The sequence below is a fragment of the Solanum stenotomum genome, chromosome 1 (genome assembly GCF_019186545.1).
Source record: "Solanum stenotomum isolate F172 chromosome 1, ASM1918654v1, whole genome shotgun sequence".
Lineage (NCBI taxonomy): Eukaryota > Viridiplantae > Streptophyta > Magnoliopsida > Solanales > Solanaceae > Solanum > Solanum stenotomum.
The window spans coordinates 79,666,691-79,672,099 of NC_064282.1; positions in this window are offsets into that span (position 1 = coordinate 79,666,691).

Genomic DNA, 5,409 nt, shown 5'->3' on the forward strand with positions numbered 1-5,409 from the left:
GAGGAGAATAAAAAATGTGACTTAGAAGCAATAGAAAAAGAATTGATAAAGGAAAAGAAGGGAATGTCTTGAGAATGCCACAACTCACGAGGAAAAAGTCATTGAGCCTAAATGACCATACCTTTGCACTTAGCCCTATTACAAGCCTTAGAAAGACCTTTTTTTTATCTTGAGTAAGCCGAATCGAAAGTCGATTGGAAAATAAGGGCAAACCTATGGGTGAAAACATGCATTGTTTTCCTCTTTTTGAGTGTGAGTGTTGCATCAGATTCCTGATCTTGAATTGATTAACCTTTGTGTGTGAATAAGGAATCATTTTTCATGTGAGGGCATTTAAATACTTTTTGTTGAGCTTGAACTTGCACAAGTAGCAAGTATTGCGAGCATGAGAATATTTGGTAATGGTGTGTCACAACTTGATTCTTTGAGTACACAATTGATCTTTGCAAAAGTAAATTGAGTCTTGTTGTGTGCACTCATGATTAAGTCTTGTGTAACACTGTTCAAGACACCCTTTTTGATTGGTTGAACTTGAGTTTGCTTGAGGACAAGCAAAAGTTTAAGTTGGGGTGTTAATGACTCCACAAATTGAACTCATTTAGGGCTTTATTTTTATAGAAATAGTGTCCTCGAATGCTTATTTTGTCTCAATATCTGATGAAAGATCTTGAATTTCAGGTATTTGAAGTTTTAGTGGAAGAATGGACACTTAGGCGCAAAAAGGAACAAAAAGGCTGAAAAGAATGAAGAAAATGAAGCATAAGCATTGCCAAGAACCTTTGGCAATTCGCCAAAAGAACAGACTCCACCCTTTGTTCCAGTATGCGACGCCCTGAAGGAAGAGGATAAAAAAGGCAATGAATGGAGCCATCGGCGGTACGCCAAATAGTTCCGCGAAGCAGTACTATGGCGTCCAATGGTACATAACTTGAAGATGCTGAAAGCAAGCATGAAACGATGATTAAATAGAAGAAAGAGCGAGTCTCCGAGTCATTCCGCGACATCGACTAACTTCGCCAAACTATCCACCTGCACTAAGTTTTGATGGCTATAAATACTAAACTCTTTATTAATTTTAGAAGTTCCGAACCATTATTATTATTTTCATAATAGAATAGTACGTTTTTAGATATTTTCTCTCAAGTTTGGAAAGGGTTTTGTAGGAGACTTGAAGAGAGAAGGATTTCATCTTCTCCAAGTTGGAAGTGGGTCTTCTCCATTCTTCTTCCTTTTCTTAAATCAATGTTTAATTTCTTATACCCATTTTATTTTAGTATCATTTTAGGTGTATTTTTTTTTATGTGTGGCTAAAAACCCCCATTCTTGGGGTGTGATTTAGCAAATATGTGTTGATATTGTTGTTGGGTCTTGCTTGTTGATAGGGTAGATGTATTTTAATCGTGATTTCACCTAGTAGTTGTGGTTTAATTTAATGGGTTTGTAATTGCAAATACAAAACCACCCATGTGTTTTCGGTTTGCCCGAGAGGGAGGTCGCGAAACCAAGACCACTAGACTGGTGGCCTAAGGAGTGGGTCGATATGAGGTTCAACCCGAGAGGGTGAGCCCTAGTCCCATATCCTAACACTCAGCTCGAGAGAGTGAGTGGGGTAAGTCGTAGACTTGTCTTCATGCGGCAAATGGATGTCCGAGAGGAACCCATTTGAAACGGGGTAAGTTGCTCGAGAGGGTACTTATTTCCATCTAAAGCTTAGCCTAGTCGCTATTATCTTGCAAATTTTCTATTGAAAGCATGTACCCAACTTGTATTGCGGTCACACCCCAAGAACGTTTCCCCATACTTGATTTTCTTGTTAATTTTTGCTATTTTACTACTTGTGACAAAACCCCAAATCGATATTTGACACTTTTGTGTTGCCCCCTTTAATTTACTATGTGTTTAATCGTTGATGTCTTTAGCTACGACTAGTTAGAGCTTAATTTTATTTTTCTATCAATTCTCAAAACCAATCCCTTTGGGACATGACCCCAACTTTTAGTTGAGTTACTATATTATCGACGATCATAAACACTCATACTGTAGGTTAGTGTTGTTGGTCACGATAAGTATCAAAATGGTGCCGTTGCTGCGGAGTGGTGTTATTTGAGAATTTATAGATTAGTAGAGTTTTTGTTCTTCTTAGTTGTAGTTTACTAACTTAACTTGTAGTTTTGTTTTCGTGTCTATATTGAAGCACATAAAGTGAATATAGAGAGTAGCACTCGGGAGCTGATGGAGTTTGTTCCATTAGAGGTAAGATATTCTGGGAGCGTATCCTCAACTTCAAGCAATTGGAGGGAGAACGGATCCACAGGTCATGGGCAAGGTTTAATGAACTGATCAATCAATGCCCAAATCATGACATTCCCGACATAGCTCTCCTTCACTGTTTCTACAGAAGTCTTGAACCTGGAAACAAGAGGTTGGTCGACCAACTTATTCCGGGAGGCATTGTGAAACAACCATATGTGATAGCAGCCCAACTGCTTAATCAAATGGCTGAAACGAACCAAGAAGTAGAAAAAGACTTCATGTTGGCCCCCTTAATAACTCAGTTGGATGAGTTGGCAAAAAAAATGGTGAAGATCGAAATGCAGTGTAAGAGGAAGGATAAATACATCCCTCTTCATGATCGAAGAAGTCTCAAGGACAATCAGGTTAAACACCTTGAGGGAATGCTCTCAATCATTCTCTACAAGGTGACTAAGCAAGATAAAGAGCTGAAAGGAATAAAAGAAGACATTGAAGGAATGAAGCAGATGATTTGGTCTCATTCCAGAGCTATCTAGCTGCTCGAGAATCTCATGGGCTATGCGTCGCCCGATCTCCACCTGCAACAAAATAGAAGGTTGCCTAGTGATACTATGGTTAATCCCAAAAATGGAGTTTGAGTGCTGACTTGCGTCGTGCCGCGACGTTAAGTAAGGCGCTACTTGGGAGGCAACCCAAGGTTTTAATCTTCTTCAATTATTATGTTAGAATAATGGTATGTTGATTCTGCAGGTTAAAATGAGGTAAGTGTCGAAAAGTGCAGGTTGGCAAGCTGAAGATTCAATTGGCGAATTGCGAAAATAGTTGCCAATCCCACTATTATCCGTCGTTTGGACCTCTACATAAAATGGAGTCCCTGTAAAACTTGGCAAGGCAAGTGACTAATCGGCATGTCGCCGAGTGGTTCGGTGACCTCGACTAATGTCGCCGAATGGGCAACAACTGGACTGTTTTAATGGCCAATGGGTTTAAAGTTTGACAAATTTCCATTTCCACTCGATTTCAACTTTCACAAATATGTACCTAGTAAGTAATTTTTATTATTTTTGCATCTCTGACATTCTAGTCATCGATTGGTGTTCGAACTAGGGATTATATTGCCGCGTAGCATCTCCATATCTATTTGATCGGCATAAAAGGTTGGTACTTCAAACCCCGCTTTCCTTTCCTCGAAATTTATACTAAAATATAATGACATTACTTTGATGATGTGTATTGGGCCTCTCTGGTAGTATTAGAATATTCGTGTGCCTATTAGGTTCGCAAATTTTGCTGTACGAAGTTAAATAGCTAATTCCTGAAGGATGCGCTTTAAATTAGATAAACAAAATCATGGGTTGTGCATAATTGTCTTTGGGTCTAAGCCTAATTTGAGTTGTGCATGCCTTAATTTTGTTTTCGGTGGTTGCGGGTTTGAATTCGATAGTTGGGTCAAAGGCAGACACGTTGGGTCATTTAGCTAGCTGCGTCGAGCTCGCCGACTCACTCGGCGGTTCGCCTTAAATCCCCATCTCTCCTTTAATTTAATGCCAAATATGATGATGAATTCTGTAACTTTCGGCGAGAAGCCTTTGATCGCCAAAAGCATTAGGCGACTCGCCGAAAGACTTCTGGTTCGCTCTTTGTCTGCACCCTTATATTCTCTATGCAAGACACTCTGCGAACCGCCAAAGTAGTTGTGCGCTTCGTCAACTGGTTTAGTGAAGTGATTTTGCAATTGAATTGCCTTGCTTTTGTTTGAATACTTTCTAACTTTTTCTTGAAGCTTTGCAGAAATGGCTAGACCGAAAGTAGCTGGAAGAGATATGCCACCCCGACAAACAAGAACGAAAAATTTCAAGAAAAATATAAAGGCAACAAATCCTCCCAAAATAGATAATTAGGGCAAGAAACCCAGTGCCAGCAAGAGAACAAATCCCTGAGACCCCACTATTCCCTCCTGGAGAAATGGAATCTTCACAGCTATCCACTCCTTTTTGGCGGCTCATAACTTGGACAATCATTGTAAGTCAGTTGCAGCTGAATCTTCTAAAAAAGCTCTGGGGGACATTATCAAATTCTAGGCTGACATATCTAGCACTAATACCCAGACAGATGGAGCGACAGATTATCCAGGATCACCTCTTTACCTCCCTCTTTGTATTTCTTTATTTTGCCTTCCGAATTCTGTGTTTATTTGTATTTGAGGACAAATAATTTTATTTGTGGTGGGGTGAGGCTCACCTTTGGTGTGCTTGTTTCAGATACTTGTGTTTTGTATATATTTGGGTTTGTCTGTTTTTAATTGTATTTTTAAAACTGCTTTGCGATTGTTTGAGCTTGTGGCTCCGTTTCCATTTCCATTTATTTGTAATTGCAAAATGATTTTGACCCTTCCGAAAAATTTTGAATTTTTTGCTCATTTTTGCCACCCCTCATGAGTTGAATGTGGCTATTCTTTTGCAAAAAATTGAGTCTCGATTTTGATCAATACCGATGAGTTGAATAGTGTTCTCAATTGAAAGAACATGAATGTACAGCTACGATAAGGCCAAATGAAGTTGTAAAGACTATATGTGAACTCGTTGCATCTCGTTGTGATTAGCCCTTTATCGAATTGATTCTCCTGTAATGACCGTTGCACACTAGCGAGAGTGTGTAGTCTTGTTTTACTTAAGTGTTGATGCCTTGTGTGATTAGCTTGCTTTGAAACTTGCATGAATATACCTAGTATTTTTCCTGTTAGTCTGATTGATTTAGAAAGTTGTCCTCTTGAAATGATCTTAGGGAACTTTAAAGAGTGCGAGCCAAATTTGACATATACCTCTTTTGTGGCCTACCTGTGAGCGTGTGAAACTCTTTTGAACACTCTTTGAACCTTACCTTTCTTTGGAAGAACCTTGATGAACCCTAGACCTTACTTGAACCACTATCTACAATCCTCTTGAGTTGTGGTTTAGCAAATAGCCAACTTAGGCCAAAAAGCCTAAGTTGGGGGTGTGGTGAAAGGGAGAAGGAGAACTCAAGAAGTGCAAGAAAAGTCCCCCTTAACCCATGGTATTGCATAAATATGGAACCCCTTCAATTCAATTAAAAAAAATGAAATGTGGAATAAAGTGTGAAGGGAATCGGGTTTCGAGCAATCCATGGAGGAGAATA